General features: G+C 35.8%; 2 pseudogenes; one reads left to right on the top strand and one right to left on the bottom strand.

Annotated features, from left to right (window-relative positions):
* The first annotated feature begins 6,889 nt into the window (after nucleotides 1–6,889).
* Nucleotides 6,890–9,071, top strand: LOC143595207 (alkane hydroxylase MAH1 pseudogene; annotated as a pseudogene).
* Nucleotides 9,072–10,652: 1,581 nt separating this feature from the next.
* On the bottom strand, nucleotides 10,653–13,454 carry LOC143595210 (uncharacterized; annotated as a pseudogene).
* Nucleotides 13,455–19,446: the final 5,992 nt, after the last annotated feature.

The raw sequence follows: 19,446 nt of genomic DNA, 5'->3' as shown, positions 1-19,446 counted from the left end.
GGTCAGGTCCTACCCGTATGCGATTGGTTTAAATGAGAACGGTTCAAAGAGGTTTAACCACACTAAGTGTATCGGTTCCTAGTACTGTGGACAGGTTGTGGAACACTGGTGTACACAAATTACAAGCTCTAAGTGTTGGTAGCATAGCATATACAAATATGGAACAATCAATTAGAAAAGGATTATCGACGAAAACATGTTTATCTTTAGTCGCGCCATCAATAACCATACACATTGCCTTGCCGGGAGTTATTCATTTTATATGTACGTAGTAGTGATTCGTTGTCTGTCCTAATCCAGCAGTACAGAGCCCTTAAACGTCTCTTAATTATCTCTAGTTACGGGGAATACTCATCCACCCTAAGGCTCACTAGTGGTAAAACATGGACGCCCTCATAATCGAATTGGAGATAACAAAAATCACAGTCTTCCTTCATTAAGCCCCCCCCCCCCCCCCCCCCACAACAAACACACACAAAAATGTTATATGTGGGGATTGAACTTGAGCCTTCATTGATAAACTCAGACTTCTTACCATCGCAACTGCAGTATATTGAATATGACATGGACATCATTATATATATTAAAAAGGGGGTTTTCTTCCCCTCACAAAAACATTATTCATTTTACTATTCAATTTAATAATATTTTACTATATTTTATTTTTTTTAGTTATCATTTAACTATATCTTTGTTATCTATATTTATATATATTCTAACTTAAAAAAAACATGGAGATCTATACACTATCACCTGGGTTTTATTAACTTTACTTACTTTTTTTTAAAAACTAATTAAAAATTTTAAGAAACAAAAATTTTAAACTTTAAACTTGGGTAAGTGTTGGTTTTACAAGTTTTATTTGCCGGTTAAACTATTTTTTTTTTACTTTTCTTTCTTATTTCTTATAGTTGGTCTTATAATGATCGAATGTTTATCATAATTTAAAAATATCCCGTCATCACATGTTTTTATATCCACGTTTCGACGATTGCGCCTTTAAAATATGTTTTTTCTTACAAATTCATGTTTACGAATTTATGTTTTGTGCCGCCGATACTAACAAAATTTGCATCGGTTCACAACTATAACGTTCTGGTTTTTTGGTTTTACATATGATAATTTGTTGTATTTTGGCATTGAAGGGTTGATTTCTTTTGTTTAGTTTCAATGTTGTAACTTGATACATGATGAATTCACATCAACTCACAGCGTGTTCGTGGTTTAACGTTTTTACTTATGTTTTTTTTTCCGGTTCAATTGTCCCGTCGCGAAGCGCGGGCCTAATCCTAGTATACCCTTATTTATAGTTATAATCTGAGCATGTGTAACTGATGGTCGGGAAAAAGTCGTGTATATTATTATATTATTTGTCTACTTTTAGTTTAAATATTATATGAACTTTGGTACTTCAAGCGTGTTTATGTGTTTAAGGATACTTGACGTTAAGGACGCTTATCGGTATGAATTACGGGCTTGGAACGAAGATGTAGAAGACTCATAATGATTGGCAAGCTTTCCGATGCAAAATAAATGAAGAAAATTCTATCAGACACCCTTAGCGCGGCGCTAAGTGAGTTTAGAGATACTCTAAAGACTCACATCAGGAAAGCAGACTTTAGAGACGCGCTAAAGTCTCACCCCATGGACTTTAGCGTCGCGTTAAAGTCCTCCAGACGGGAAATTAAAACCTAACTCTATTATATTGAGTTTTCAGCCCCCATTCGACCTAGCCTTCATTCCTTCAATCAAGTACAAGCCCTAGGACGATTTTCCATCATCCCGAAGCCTCCGGTTCGTTCGTTCATCGCCAAAAACATGCTTTCATCCTCTCATCAGATAAGTGAATCCTTCGTGATGCCGACGTCAGGCTAAAACCATTGTATTCACTTTAGGCTAGGATTTTGTGTAAACTAACTTTGATCAGATTCTATGTTTTGAATGAGTATGAACTTGATTGATTGTTTTTAATCTTGTTTTACATTATGAATTGATTGTTTAAACAGTTTATGATTTTGATTGTCAAACTTTGCATCACTTTTCTGGTTGTGTTCATCACATGTAGGGTTAGCTCTTATGTCATTGAATTAATAATCGTTAGTCATTGCTTATAACTGATTTTCATATTTTAAACTGGTAATTGGGTAAACCGGAGTTCAGTTGTGTCTACAGTTCAGTTGTGTCTACAGTTCAGTTTTTACTCAGATGAAGATTGTAGCTGCTGCAATCATATACAATTACCATGTGGAGTTGGTTGAGGGCCACCCGGTCTTACCAAGTGCTTCTATTATCATCCAGATGAAGAATGGTTTGAAAGTGAGGTTAACTAAAAGAACTAAAGTTTAAGTTATAAGCTGATTGTTTTACTTTTGTATTTTGATCAATATTGTGTGTGATTGGTTTGCTTATAAATAAAATGTGCTTATTTATTAATTTGAGGTGATTAAAGTTTGATTATGTGTTATAACTCAAATTTACTGATTTCATTATAACACTTGGGGTGTTATAAACTCTGTACATGTATACGTCCTATCCGAACAACCCATGATTGAACCTGGTGTTTACGATGCACTCGTTGAGTCGATTAACCTTGCTTGAATGGCTCAAATGATTTAGTGCTGCTGAGATTTGTTGGTCTACCTTGATAGCATTTTTATAAGAAACCATTTTCATTCAGAGTATAGTTTACATTGAAATATGTAGTGGGTAAACGCACCGTTAAGCTATTAGCCAATTTTAGATAGTAAAACTAAGTCGTTTAAAAATAACATTTATGGATCTTAGAGTCGCTACATTGTTATTTATGACCCGTGAACATGACTAAGTAACTCTACACCTCAAGCAGTCAAGCACAAGAGAACCAAAACTCCAAAAGTACCAAATGCAAATGGTATAAACATGTGTTGGTTGTCAAGACACACTTTTTCGTGTATGACCACTTTGTATGAAGTAGCTTTTAGCGCAGTCTGACCCATCGTGCCCCAAGCCCACAAGAGAGGAAACTAACCCCTATCAGATAGACACACACGTGTTTAATTCCCTTCTATCCGTCAAAGACCAAAATGTCAGCTGATAGGTATTGATCTTCCTTCCAACGAACCGGTCAATAAATTCATAGGTGTTTCTTTACAAACATAAATCTCAGAGTGTTTGAATATGTAAAAAAAAAAAAAAAAAATCCCTAACCAATTCAATCGTGTTGATATCTTGGCAATTTCTTTAATTTCACTAGTCAAAGTTGAATCTTCGAATGACTTTATGCTTCTCCTCCTCTATTCATATATCACCAAATGTATATATCCCATTCTCATCGCACGACCCTATTTTAATCTCCCAGTCAGTTTTGCAATATTATTTGCCATGTTGACCAACTATATGCATGTCCACGTGTAGTGGTGGATCCATAAATTTTAGTCAGTGGATGCCAAAAGAACGTCGTACTAGAACATGGCAAGTCAACTAAAACGGGTCAAATCAAAATGGGTTGGGAAAAAATACATTAATAAACCACGTATAGAATTGTAAGCAATAAATTTCATTAAAATAAATAAACAAAATATATATTACAAGTGACCTCTGCGTAATTTCATCTTTTAAAAATGGTCTATTAGAACTTTATTCGTAGCACTTAAATTACAAAACATTCAATATTTTGTATTTTCGCACACTATCAATGTACACACCTGAGATGTGAAACAGAAGGAACCTATTCCTATCACACTCCCGTATAATTAAGTTGCATATTGCAAATTTTCAATATTGACTAACTATTATTTATTTTAAGCAAAAATAAACTTAGACTTAGGAAAGTTTGGATCAAAAAGTTGGTTTTGGGGGAAAAAAATTGTTGATGGGACACTCGTATCTTTAAGCCTAATATATTAAAAGTTTTCAAATGAAACTATTGATTTAAGGAAGTGCCGATACTCTCTCTGGTTTCAAATGAAACACTGGATCCACCCTGTTCACGTGAACAAGTGGACTTCCAAAAAAGGAAATTTGAAGCAATGGTTTGAATGTTAAGTTACACTATTTATGACATACGTGCCAATTGTTACTCATTTATTATACATTTATACCTGGTTCTTATTAGGAGTAAGTTTTTGACTGCTCCCATTGGAGGTTTGAAGATAGATAACCCATAAATCCACATGGTCCAATCGGTCCCCATGCATGCATTCAACGAAGGCCGGTTGGAATTTTAATGCTATGTTAGTAAATAGTAATACCAATTCGCGAATAAATTATTCATGCACCGACCTACTGATACATGTAGCCGACTACCTTGTGATACACTTGCTTGGTAATAAACAAATTTAATACTATACTACTAAACATATTTGTTGGCTCTAACTTCGTGACAATTACTTCTTTTGGTTTTGGCAACAATAACATACTGATGATAGATCCGAACTCCATAAAAACACAATCAGACGAATAAAAATATACTTACATGTGACGTATCTTTATTAATTCCATCTTTGTTGAGATTTGCGAATACTCTGTAATCTTTTGTAGAACATATCCGTGCCGGCCATTGATTTGGTCTAATCAATGGTCTACGATGATAGTGGTATTAGTGTATAAACACGGAAAAAGTTGTCGAAGATTTTGGTTTCCACAATCTCCTTTCCAAATTGCAAGTTCAATCCAAACTCTTTACTAAGTCCAAGAATATAGAAAATTCAAAAAAAAAAAGAAAAAGAAAAAACTATATATGTATGTGAATCAATTTTCACACACAAAAAAAACTAGGGACCCCCAAAAGATGTAATTGCCAAATTGCGTTCATGTGGAAAGCTATTTTAAATAATTTATGGCAACATCATTCATTCATTAATTTGTACAGCAAAGCCAAGATGTAATTTTCATTCTCTTGATTAAGTATGCATGGCATGCCATTCTAAAAAGTTAATGCAGCAAGTGATTGTGTGTGGGAATAGGGGTGTGGGTACCGGGTACGTAGCAGATTTTATAGGATCACATAAATGTAACCCCACCCCCACCCCCACCCCGGCAATGTCATGTAGCTTGGTCTGGGGTTCGATTCTTGGTTCGATCCACGCTGATGACAGATTCAAGTGTAATTTAGCCGTTAAAATAATAAATAAAAATAAAAAAAAGCTTCAACGTATTGACTTGTCTAACACGTTTAATATGGTTATTTCAAATTCATTAAAATCCATTTAAAACACGTAGCACCTTATTTAATATTTTTAAATTCTTAACAGTACTCCATGACTTTTGATATTATGTTTACTTGATTCTCTACAAAAAAAAAAATTATATATATATATATATTATCTTAATTAATCAGTTGGTGACATTTAATAAATTCTTGTACGTGTATATATGTTCAGTTTTTAACAGGACCTACCTTAAATTTAAATGTCAAGTTCCGAAATAATTACTAGTTTACTACTATTTAACGAAATAATTACCATATTTATTAAAACTGGAAATCTCTCATACAACAAATGTGTGGTGTAGACCAAAGAGGATCTACCATCATGCAAACCGGGTTTTTTTTCCTAGACAGGAATCAGTCCGAGATTGCTCACAAAATTAATAACTGGGTCAAGTAGGAACCAATTATGAGTAAGGCCGGGTTTTTTACCGGGTTTTGGACTGGTCGGGTTTGTACCTATGAATCGGGTACACCTAGTTGGTTCCGAAACCAGGTTTTGTGCCCAAGTCTAAGGTGATTTGCTTATCCGCCCACGTAGAAAAATGAGCATGCCCAAATCTAGCAGTAGCAGACCCAAACCCAAAAGTAGTATGTGACTCGATTATGTTCTAGTAACATTTGTGATTTGACTGCAAAAACGAATTGGATCCGGTTTATTTGGCTCTTGGGCCGTATATAGAGTTAAGAGGCCCAAGAAGAAGCCTACTCTCCAAAAAAAGCACGAATATATATAACTGTTTTGCCTATACATGTATTTCACATGCAATGACTTAACACCAAAAACTAACGGTCGTTAACCTAAAGGAAGAAATGCGTTACGAAATTGAAATGTAAAGGATGAATAGAGTGTTTGTTTTTATTTATATGGTTGATGAAAACCACAATTTGGAACGAGTAAAGGATTTTTCTGTTTTTTGTAATTTTATATAATTTACGTATTATTCAGACCACATGCATCACCGGGTCACACTCTTGTAGATACTCGGTTCAAGAGATAGACCGCATGCCTTGCACATTCAGCCCATGCAAGGCACGTTCATGGCTTTCATCATGCTTCTTGTGGTGTTTAAAATTGTACTTATTACACCTTTCAATCACAAAATTTTGTTGGGATGTGTACGACGCTATGAGCGTCCTCTTTATTCCGGTTTGTAGTACCAAGTTAACAAGAATATGTTTATTTTAGTGGAACACAATTTTGTATATGACCAACGAGTTCTATTATACATAACGTAGCAGAGACCTATTTTATGTGAGAAATCGAGTTGTATTAAACGAGATAGTCGTGTCCTTTTACTTTTTAATTTGGCATGATAACCTTTTTATCTTTCATAAGACCTAACTATATTAAGTATTAACACATGTGCAGCATTTCACACCAAACAAGTTTTGAGTATGTGTAGCAAACTATGTCCACGCCTCGATTGTGATCGAAGCTTCGCAGGGCTGATTAATTGTCATTTTGTCGTCCAAGACAAACTACTCCCTTAGCACAAAATGGGGTTAAAAACATTCGTGTACAACCTTTTTTTTTGGGGGGGGGGGGGGGGGGGGGGTTGTTGGGCCAGTTTGCACCTTATAGTCAAGTTTTGGTTTTCTGATTTTTTGACATGGAATGTTTACAATATGATTATTGAAGTAATTCCCTTGCTATGCAAAGTACTATACCTTTTGTATAATATGTAGTTCCCCATATGCAATACTTTAATGAACAAGAAATTAGTTTCAAACTTATATGCATATTATTTCATAGTTTTCCTTGCTATTTAAAGGCTTTTTTCAACAGATTTTCACTATGCATGTGATCAGAACCTACTTATTCCGGATAATGCACATTGAATTAAACTTGAAACAACGAACGATAACTCCTTGCTAATCACTTTTGCGTTTGGTTAACAAACTCTTTAAATCAGTGTTCAATTCAATGCTAGTAGCTTTATGTTTCTCGGTGTTTGGTTTGATTGTTTCATACCTAATATTAATTGTGTCATTTCAGTTTCTTATAAGATTATAACCTGTTGCTTAAATTGATCAATATTAGTCTTATGGGTGTGAAATGAATTCATATGCCTAATTAAAATTTTAAGGACCAAGAAACATTCTCCAAAACACAACACTATTGTCTTTTAATCTCTTTCTATAAAGCATTAACATATCTCTTCTTCCCTCACATGTCTTTCCCATGGATATTCTTGAATCTTTAGTCATTCTGTCTTTGTTTTTAATTCCCATTCTGTTTTTAATACTTATCTATAAATCACAAAGGCATGGAACTGCTATACCTACAGATTGGCCGATTCTTGGTATGATACCAAGTGTCATTTTAAACACTCATCGAGTCCATGATTACGTCACAGACTATTTAATCGACAGTGGTGGAACATTCATGTGGAGAGGTCCTTGGTTTACCAACACGGACTTGCTCGTTACCACCAATCCCTTGGACATCCACCACATTCTAACCAGAAACTTTTGCAATTATCCCAAAGGTGATAATTTCCGTAAGATCTTCGATATCTTAGGAGACTGAATCTTCAATACTAATGGTGAGTTATGGGAGATCCACCGCAAGGTTACCATGAGTGTGTTCAAGCATGCTGGATTTCAAAGTTTAGTGGACACAATAATGTGGAACAAGTTGGAAAAGGGGCTTCTACCAGTACTTGAGTCTATTTCTAAACAAGGCAAAGAAATGGATTTGCAAGAAATATTTCACAGGTTCACTTTTGATACTATATGCAAATTACTTTTAGATCACGACCCAGAAAGCTTGTCTCTTGATTTTCCTTACATCCCGTATTTAAAAGCCTTCTCGGATGCCGAAGAAGCTATCTTTTATAGGCATGTTACACCCTCATGTTTTTTGAAATTGCAACAAGTTCTTGGAGTGGGGAATGAGAAGAAGATAAGTGATGCATGGAAAACTATTGATCAATATGTATACAAGTGCTTAAACCAAAAATCAAATGAGTTTTACGACATGAAATGTCAATACCAAGAGGACAAGTTCTTGGTATTCACAGCTTTCATGAGAAATTTCAAAGATCATGGTGTTTCTTTGGGAGATGCCACCAAATTTTTAAGAGACACCTTGGTTAATTTGATGGTTGCGGGAAAAGATAGCACTAGCAGTGTTTTATCTTGGTTCTTTTATATCCTTGCACAAAACTCTAACGTCGAAGATAAGATTTTGGGAGAGATTCGAACACATCTTGATGTGAAATTACTTGATAGATGGAAAGCAAAAGAGCTAGGTAAAATGGTTTATCTTCGTGGAGCTTTAAATGAATGCTTGAGGCTTTTCCCTCCACTTCCATTTAACCACAAAACTCCATTACAACCTGACATTCTTCCTAGTGGCTATCAGGTTGATCGTACTACGAAAATCATTCTATCTATTTATTCCATGGGAAGAATGAAATCAGTATGGGGTGAAGATTGCATGGAGTTCAAGCCCGAAAGGTGGATTACTAAACATGGAGGAAACAAACATGAACCATCTTATAAGTTCCCGGCGTTTAATGCTGGACCAAGAGCTTGTGTAGGTAAGGATATGTCTTTATCTCTATTAAAGACAGTGGCAACTATGGTCATTTACCATTATCATATTGAGCCGGTGGAAGGTCATCGAGTGCGTCCTGCGGATTCGATGGTACTTCAGATGAAGCATGGTCTCAAGGTTAGAGTAACTAAAAGAACTGCCTTCAACTAAGTTTGTGTCATACGTCTGTTGTGATTTTATTTTGCTTTCTATTGGGATCTAGAACTTCAATTTTCAGGACAAATTAACATCTTGTATGATTTGATATATTGATCATACATATCTTGGGATTATCTGCCTAAACATTTTGTCTTCTCTGGAAGACATGATGGACCCCCATGACTACTAACCTAGGTTTGCAAGAAACCTGTAAGTTTAGGCATTAGGCTATGCGTAGTGGAGGGGCTACAAATTGGGGCGTTTTGCGCTGTGTGGCGCTCAGCCAGCAAGGGTGAGAATATGTTTTCAGGGTGTAATAGTGTAGGGGCTACAATAGTAATATATATATATATGTGTGTGTGTGTATAACACACATATTAATAAAATAATAATAATTTTCTTCTTCTTCCAGGCGACAAAATAACCCCGCCCCACCCCTTTTCGCCCACATATCGCGGGGAAGGGGGGGGGGGGGTTCGCGCCCCTTCTCAAACTCAAGCCCCACTACACATTGCCTTAGGGTTAAACCTTTCTGTAATATAATGTGTAAGATGTATTTTATACCCCTTGATCACTTAGCTTAGTCAAGTGCATAATAGAAAATGATGCTAAACTTATAACTTCTAATCAAGATATCTTCATTGAAAGGCCTTGCTTTATATTCTTTAAACGCGTAAATATTTCACAAATTCCTGATCCATAGAAAAAATAAATTAAGATACTCCGTATATAGTAGTATACCTGTTGTTGTGTAGATTGATATACTAGTTGTCAAGTTACATAGCATTTAAGAAGTTCTGATGAATGGCAAATTGAAGATTGCTATCCTAGTGGTCATGTGTGTAGATTGCCGTGTACATATTCTTGTGGTATCCTCTCGTGGTTGGTTATAAGTCCTTAATTTGTACCCACAGGTGCATGCGTATGCTATATACATAATACATAATGCATGGTTGCGTATAAATTTTTCTTTATCTTATATAATATATCATATCGCATGCACATCACATGATCACGTCACATCATGTTATTTTATTGTACGTTAGCATATAAAACTTTATGACATAATGAAAATTGTGTAATTAGGGTGTCAATCGTGTTGGATCGACAATTTTGATATCGGTAGATTGAATTGTTAAACTCAAATACGACTTATGTATTTATTTGTGTTGTTCGTGTCGGTTCGATAATTTTCATATCGGTCCATTTTTAATATTTATTTCGTGTTGTTTCGACTTATGATTTTGTTTTAGTTTAAACAATCATTACCTCAATCTGAACATCTTTTTTTGGAATTGGTTCCTTTAATTGTTTTATTTTTCATTCTCTCTCACTCGTGATTAAAAAATATAGTTGTATTTATTGAATATTTTCTTGCTTTAATCAATAATTAATTATCTCTCTGCTATAATTTCTACAATCTCTCTATATAAGTTTTACATATACGTAGATATATTGTTTTTAGGACTTAAATGTACCTAAATATATTTGGCCTATTTAATGGTGTTTTTAAATATTTTACGAACCTTTCATATGCTTACATTGGTGTATCATTATTAAATTATTGCAAAGACAGATTTCAAGATCTATATTTACACATGTGGATCGATTTTGGGCATATATATGTTTAGATTAAAAAAAAGGTTATTTACGTTTGTTAGTATTGAAAGAAATAATGGTTACACATGTGGAGGTAGTAATCAAAAAACTAACATTCAAAACCAAACTTCATAAAATAATAAACTAACACAACCAAACATAGATAATCGATTTCATTCTACCCAAATTAAACTAAATCAACATCTATTACATTAAATATGTAATTGGCAAGACTTATTGAAACTACTTCTCCTTAAAACGCAACTTTATTCTCGTATTCTAGTAATCACACATCTAAAAAACGTATGGAATAACAACCTTAACGTCCTTGGGGAACTTGTCCCCGAACTTTGATATATACCATTTTCGGGTAGCATAGCTTCTCCCCATCAAATAAAAAACCGTACCTAAAGTGAAAATAAACGCGTAAAGTGTCTGTGAAATGCATGAGATTCCTATATACCCAAAAATCTCAAAAAGATAATGTGGACATATAACCAAATCAAATAACCCTCCTTGAGGGATTTTGTATTCTTTCTCCCCCTCCTTCCTAAGATTGGCAAGAATGCAATGGTGGTAAAAGTTACCAATCATGCCGATCAAGAACACTCCAACTCCAACGTATTTGAGATCTATCGAAGGATTGGGGAAGTCGCGAGATAGATACTGAGCATAAATCATTGTCGCGGTGGAGAAGGTGTAACTCAACATGACGGTTATTACAGATTCTAACCCCGTGGAGCCGCTATATTGTGAAGATATAAAACCTGCATACAAAAGTAAAAGTGTTGGAGATGATGCTTAGTCTCATTGGGTCGTTTGGTTATCATTTCTGTAATTGGTATATAGATTAATTTTTGCTTATTCGTTAACAATAAGTGTTCTAAAGTGACAGTGTAATCTATTCAAGATACTTTAACTATCTTTTAACATGTTAAATAATTTTCTTTTATTTTATACCGTTTCCATGCTTAAACTAATTACGTATTTGACATAAAAAATTATGTGTAATATATATTTTTGTTATATATGTCCAGAGTTTGGATTAAATACAAATGAAATTAGTGTGCTAAACGTGAGAATCAAGTATAATAATTATAAATACAAGTAGAAAAATTATGTAATTACTCTATAATAATTATTCTATGATATAATTACATAATTACCTTATTTGTATATATAATTACTCTACTTGATTCTCACTTTTAGCATGTTAATTTTATTTGTACGTTAACCTTCCCCATATGATGGTAATTAAATAAGTTTGTTATAGTTATTTCGTGATAAGAAAGAAATTAAAAAGGCAAAACATTAAACGTAAAGAGAAAATAACAATTTCAATAAAATACAAAATATCATTATTCTACTATATATGGCTAAAACATGTGCTAAAGTAACCGGTCAATCCAACGCGACGGTTGTTGGGGTAACACTTTACGTGTACATATACATTTTGATTTTTTTTAAAGTAGTTAGTGTTAGCCGATAATATCACTATGATATTATTGGCATGTATTGTGTATTCAAATGTAATTGATATTCTGTTTTGCCTTGATTGGTTTTCCATAGTTAGCTCCATGATTGTAGCTTTGTAATTGATAACATTGTATTATTTATAGTCAGTCATTAATAATAAGAGAATGGACAAGGGATTACGTAACCTTACAGTTAGAAAGCATATAAAAGTAGGGTAGAGATACGCTAATGTCTTAACGTACGAGAGGTACGCGAGACGCTCAAAGGAAAAAAAAACAAAGGCAAAAACCTAAAACGCTCATAAAACACTCACAAAAACTTAAACACTCAGCCAAAACCCTAAAACGCTCAAAAAACGGTATTCGTGAAAAAAGTAAAAAAATGATCGATTAACGATCCAAAACTGTTTTTCGGTTAACCAATGATTAATTGGATATGTATTGACGATTCCGAGATGTTGGGATGTGATTTCATGGATCGATTCGTGAAAAACGGGATTCGCGTACGTTAATGTACGTTAAGGATTAGTATATGGGATCTTTTCACTATAAAAATAACCTTCAAATAATTGATAAAAACATAACTTTCATCTAAAAAAATCAAAGTATAGATTAAAGTTGAAGATGATCTTATAGATCTTATAAAACATATACGTCGGGGAAATTTTGGAATCGGTAACCTGGATTTTCTGAGAGTCGAACTTTTCGATTAAAAGTATTAGGTACGTGGTACTGCAAGTCAGCTCGACCCCAGCCAACAGGGGCGCCGTCTTTGGACCCTGCGCCCCTTGTTCCTCGCCAAGGAGACGTTGCCCCTTGGAACCTCCGCTGGTTAGGATTTCGTCCCTAACCTTATATTAAACTAAAACAAATATGCACCCTGAATCTCTTGTCTTGTTTAACGTATATTTTAATTATATTGGTTTGCAAGTCAATTCAGTTGAACTAAAATACCTAAACAAAACATTTATGAAAATATAGATAAGAAAAAAAGAAAAAAAGCAAAAAGTAAAGCTTAATTTAGTAAAAGAAAATGTAAGTACACTCGTTGGTTATATATTAGATTATTAACATACATTTTTTAATAAAATTGTTACGTTTTAATAGTTATATGGTATGTTAGAAAAAGTGTACCTCAAGTACCCGTTTGAAGAAGTGAAGAGTGAGAGCCGAAGCAAGCAACACAAATCTAAGATGTTGGTCAGGGAAGACAAGGAACGAAAACAAGCCTACAAGAAACGCCGGTATGTAGAACATAAACATCCCGGTTCTACTCGACAACTTGGTCTCGTTCTCTTTCTTTGCACCACCTTGGTTGGTGAATTTTGAGTACTGCATATGTTTGCCTTTGAACTCATTGTACCCAACATTTGTGAGTGTTAAGACAGCTATAACCGACATAGTTGTCACAAACAATGATGGTGGTGGTGGGAACAAGATGTTTAGCAAAATAGAAGGCATCACCATTTTGATTCAATCCTTCCTTTTTTGTGTGTGTGTTTTATTTTTTGTCTATAAATCCTGTGAAATGGACCAAGACATTTGAATTGGGTGGTATAAGTTGACTCATTGGCCACATATAACCAACAAGTGGTTGACAGGTTGTGGATCCTCACCATGACGTAAAATAATAATAATAATAATAATAATAATAATAATAATTATTATTATTATTATTATTATTATTAATATTATTATTAAAAAAGCCTTTTTACTTTTAGTACCGTCATAAAGCTAGTGTGATTATATATTGCAAAATTTCTCCGAGCTAGAACAGACTGGTTAGTCAAATCAGTGGAGTGGCTGGATTATGTTTCGAATTTCTCTCTTTTTTTATCTTTCAATATCTAATTTGCTAATTTAATTACTATTTCACATTAACTGTTTTATTTATTTAAAACTTCATATGCTGTCCAAGTCACAAATTCAAAGTAAACAAATGTAATAGGATGAGTTTTGAGAGTCGCAAGTAACTTGTCCAAATTAACTTCAACAGAGTTCAGAAGGTCAAGCATCGTCACTTATTGGCTTATAACTCTATAAGGTGAAACTTTGTTTTTAGTATGATTAGGTTTGTTATCCAAAAGTAGGTTGCGGTGCAGCTTGTTGTCCACTTACCTGTCACTGAATTGTAAATCATTTGGATGTTTTTAAATGAAAATTTCATATTTAAAAAAAGAAAACTATCAAACTTTTTTCTAACCTTTTAGTATAAAATTAGGGATTAATGGAGTTACACCTTCACTTCTCGCACTTCTTGCTGTAAAAAAACTTCTGAAATAATCCAATACATATATATGCAAAAATAAAAAAATACGTATTTCAACTACTTATATACATGTAACTGGTTGCCAAAAATGTGTGAAAAACAAAAGTTACATATATAATCATCGGACCCACATTTTTTGCAAACTTTTTTTTTTATATTTTCTTAAGCTTTCTTTTTTTATTTCTGTATGAGTAAACTGCGGTTTTTTTCTATGTTTGTCCAAATTTACGGTTTTAATCAAATAGTTTAAATTTGTGATTTTCGTCTCTGTGGTTTCATTTTACTTGCAATTAAACCCGAATTCATTAACCATCAGCGTGCCCCTAACATGAGGGGCAATTTTGTCATTTTCACCCCAAATACAACCCAACCCCTCACGTGAGGGGGCTTGCGAATTACGATTAAGGTTTATATTATGAGAAAAATCACAAAACCGCCCCTCACGTGAGGAGCACGCTGATGGGTTTAACGATCATACTTAACAGAGTTAGTGAATTGGGGTTTAATTACATGTATGTAAATTGAAACCATATGGACGAAAAACGCAAATTTAAAACCATTGGACTAAAACCGCAGATTTGGACAACCACATGGACGAAAACCGCAGTTTACTCTTTTCGTATCTATAAGTAACATATAACAAATGAAAAAAAATAGAAAAAATTTTGAAATGGTTTGCGAATCTCAAAACTCATTCTAGTTCTCAAAGTATGTACCCTTCCACGTTTCATGTTACACACAAGCGCACACGCACGCAAACACATATTAGAGGGGTGCACGTACGGTACGATGGGAAAAACAATACACCAACAAAGAGACGGATGAAGTATCAAAATATATTTTAAAATTTTATAACATAAAGTAAATATTACATCATATATAACAAAGTATCATATATCTTTCATTCTTATCATTTATGCCATTGTTTGCAAGATTGATGCAAAAACTCTTCAAATTAAAATTGCAAATGGTGACCCCTTATTGGAAATACAAATGACCAGTAACTGAGACCAAAAGATACATAAATCCTATACTAGTTATTTTCAATGTAACCATTAGCAAATTCAAGCATGTTCATGATCGGTTTGATGGTATCAATAATTGTGATGACTTCTTCATCTGCCTCAAACTCAAATGTAACTCTAAGGATGAATGAGTCACTTTTCTAATGTTCCAAAAACTCGGATCTAATACGATAATAAGTAAATCATAATTAACTATTTTCCTTATATATTTCATTTGTGAAAGGTCCCGGCACCGGTAGCCCTACTTTAGCGTTGGATTTACTCATAAACGCAGTTCTAAATATCAGAGTTAATTAAAACATTCGCGGAATATAAAAGCTTTCATAAAACATTTCGTAACAAAACACGTCTTGTCTTAAAACATCATTTTGTCTTTCAAAATTAACGAACATTAACTTAAACGTCTTGAGTCTTCCGATGCCAGCCTCTTATTCAGTGCCACGTGTCTCCTCAAGTGAGCTGCCTCATCCTACTCACCTGCGTGCATACTAAAAGTCAGCTACGCTGAGTGAGTTCTAGTTAATCGTACGCCATACAATACAACACATACATATATATCCGAAGATACATATCCATACTTCACTAGTTACCCTTCTGTTCTACATACATACTTGCTACCATACATACATACATATCTACAATCACTAACCTCAGTCTACCGAGAGTACGTTCATAGTCCGCCGTCTATACCTGTACTCACGATCGTGAACACGTAAAAGGTTCGCAGTCCTTACCTATGTTCACCATTCATGGTACGTACAAGGTCCGCGGTCCTTCCCTATACCATCATACATCCACAACACGTACAAGGTCCACGGTCCTTCCCTATGTTGCAACCTAATTCATAGCACGTACGAGGTCCGCAGTCCTCCCCTATGCTAAAGCACGTATAAGGTCCACAGTCCTTTCCTGTGCTGACACCTATCTATATTACGTATAAGGTCCGCAGTCCTTATCTACGTTACGTATAAGGTCCGCAGTCCTTATCTACGTTGGCGTCTATCTCCTATAACACGTATAAGGCCCACCGTCCCTATCTACGTCTACATCTATCATCTACATCACGTATAAGGCTCGCAGTCCTTAACTACGCCATCACCTGCCAAGTCTATGTCCAACAGAAGTTAGAGGGATTTGCCATCCTAACTTACTATGTCGAACGTAAAACTCACATACCATTCGTGTACCTGTATACACATACTTCACATATACAATAATTACATTATAGCATAAGAACACTCTAGGCGTTCTTTACATCCTTCATTTAACAACCATACCCCTTGTCGTTACGTGCAATATCCGAAGATCGTTCACACCCCGACAAGTATTCATTTGTAATATTCATACATCTTCGATATATAATATTCGTACCTTTATTTTTAACCTGACAGTACGCGCAATATCCGAAGATCGTTCGCGTACCGACAAGCAATCATTCATATCCATCACATATATCACATATGGCATACACTTATCACTTAGGATAAATGTATTAACAACACATCGAGTATGCACACAGCCCCGAAAACATAACAAGGAATGGGGCTAGAAACTCACCTGAACTCTGCTTCTTCCTCTGATAGTTGTAAATCCCTTCTTTAACTGTGCTCGGCTGACTGTATAAGTTACACGTATCAATACTCGCCTGATCTAATCTGGTGGCCTAGTATTAGCTTACTTTTACTTATCGTTTTAATCTATTCTCTAATCGAACTTGACTTTAGGCGAAGTTAAACCTCAGGCGAACTTAGCTTTAGGCGAAGTTGTCATCAGGCGAACTTGGCTTTAGGCGAAGTTGTCATCAGGCGAACTTGGCTTTAGGCGAAGTTGTCATCAGGCGAACTTGGCTTTAGGCGAAGTTGTCATCAGGCGAACTTGGCTTTAGGCGAAGTTCATCAGGCGAACTTAGCTTGCAGGCGAAGTTGTCGTCTGCAGCTACTGTTCGTTCTTAAATCCCTTAATCACCTTCGTTTCTTAACCAAATAACTCGATTTAGGTACCCACGGGATCGTCTGACCAGCGCCTACAAACCCCAACCATCAAATCGACCTAACATCGATGTTTAAAGGGTGCGATTTAGGCATATAGGTTACGAGTTCTTTTTATCAATCAATTAACCCATCAAATCATAACCATTTTCAGTAAGATTAGCTTTGTTGGATTCGTTTTTACCATACAAACTCAGATCTATCATTTCTCAAATCAACCCGAACCTACACGAACGATTTCTAACTATAAACGTACCTTGAACGAGTCGAACTACGAACACGGTTAAGCCTTGATGTTGTTTTGGTCCGTCACAACGTTCCAGCACCAACAAGCTCGGGTTTTCGCCTTCGGATCTTGGTTCGGGTCGTGTGTGTTTTGGGTGTGTGTGTATGGAATATGTGAGAATGAGGATTAAATGGTGGTTAATGGTATTTATATTTAGGGATCATGGGCTTAAGCCCATGGACTCTCCTTCCTTCTTTCATAACCCAAGTCCATAACCCATATCCATTACCCAACACTAGCCCGACCCATACCAACTCCTACTCTATTTATTTATTTCCCGATAACCCGAGTAAACTTTCTCTCTATTATTAAGTAATATAATTAATATCATTTTGGAAATTTCGGGATGTTACAAGTCTTCCCCCCTTAAAGAGGTTTCGTCCCCGAAACCAAACTTATTCCCTATAAAAGGAAAACTTCTTATATTTACACACTTTATCGAATCGCCTTTGCCTTCTGGGTTATCCTTCTTACTCCCGACTTTGCAGCCTTCGAATGGTGGTCATGTGTTTTAGCTATTTAAGGTAGCTCGTCCATGAGACCCTCGATGTACCAAGACTCATCTCATCCTTCCAAGGCTTCGATTAGTACTTTTAACACTATTGTCTAAAACAACCTCTCATCATAGCATAATAATCATTCATAACCAAACTCAATATATTACACGTCACTGATAAACATAAGTTTTAAACTTTAACACAAAATAAGTCCTTAAGCAAAAGTAACTTAATAAAACCATTGCATGAGCAATTATTCCTTCATCAAGTGTTCCTCTCTGCAGTTTCCCCAAGTCTTTATCCTTTCGCACCTCCCGCCCCTGATTTCTTGCAATCCCTAGCCATGTGGTCAGCTTTTCCGTATTTGAAGCACTTTGGACGATCAGGGCATTCTCGAGAATAATGCCCACTCTTTCCACACCGATAGCACCTGTCTGTCCCAGTCCTGCATTCTCCCCGGTGCACATGCCCACACGTCTTACATGCATCCTTGTTCCCAACCTTGGCCTTCCTCTCATCAGTTGTTGTCACCATCTCGCCAGACCGCTTAGCAGAGGTAGCCCATTTCTTCTCCTTCTTTTCCTCCACCACCACATCGTCCTCAACCAGGTAAGCGTAAACCACTTCTGCAAGTTCAACAGCAGAGTCAAAAGTAGCAGGTTTATTTGCCCTGACTAACATGCAGACTTTTTGTGGCAATCCCCTCACATAACATTTGATTCTCTGGACCTCAGTGTCAACCATATCAGGCACCAAACTAGATAGTCGGTTGAATTCAGTAGTATACTCACGATGCGTCATCGTACCGGCCTTTAAATTCAGGAACTTCATTTCCGTCCTTTCAACCTCGGCATCTGCACAAAACTTCTTCATCACCAACTCTTTCAGATCGTCCCATCTCAACGCCTTGATCTCATCCCTAGTCTTTCTCTGCTCCACACTTTCCCACCAATACATAGCTTCTTCCTCAAATGACTGAGTAGCATAACCCACAGCTTGGTCGGGACGGCATTCGCTAATGCGGATAATCTTGTCCATAGTGGTTATCCATTGGAGAGTAGCGATTGCGTCTCCCAACCCAGTCAGCTTTGGGGGGTCGCATCCTTTGAAGGACTTATAGTTGCACCCATCTTGGCCTCTTTTCCTGTCATCGACCTTCACAGACTTATCCTCACTCGAGGCCTCTCTTTCTCCTTCCCCATCCTTCCTACCGTCACCACCTGCCTCTTCAGCAGTTCGTTCACGGCTTCCAGCAGATCTTTCGGGATTCAGGTTCTTAACAGCAGCAACTACAGCTTGAACAATGGCTGCTTGAACTGCAGGGCTAAGTTGAACCTCTTCGTTGTTGTTCTGGTCTCCTCCAGCTGCGCTTCCTTCATCTTCGGTGTGGGAAGCCTCTTCTACCGAGGGTTGCCGGAT

This window comes from Bidens hawaiensis, unplaced genomic scaffold (genome assembly GCF_021521415.1).
Source record: "Bidens hawaiensis isolate Kalapana, Puna unplaced genomic scaffold, B.hawaiensis_p1.1 tig00044792_1, whole genome shotgun sequence".
In the NCBI taxonomy this organism is placed as follows: domain Eukaryota; kingdom Viridiplantae; phylum Streptophyta; class Magnoliopsida; order Asterales; family Asteraceae; genus Bidens; species Bidens hawaiensis.
This window is presented reverse-complemented; position numbering and strand designations above follow the sequence as displayed.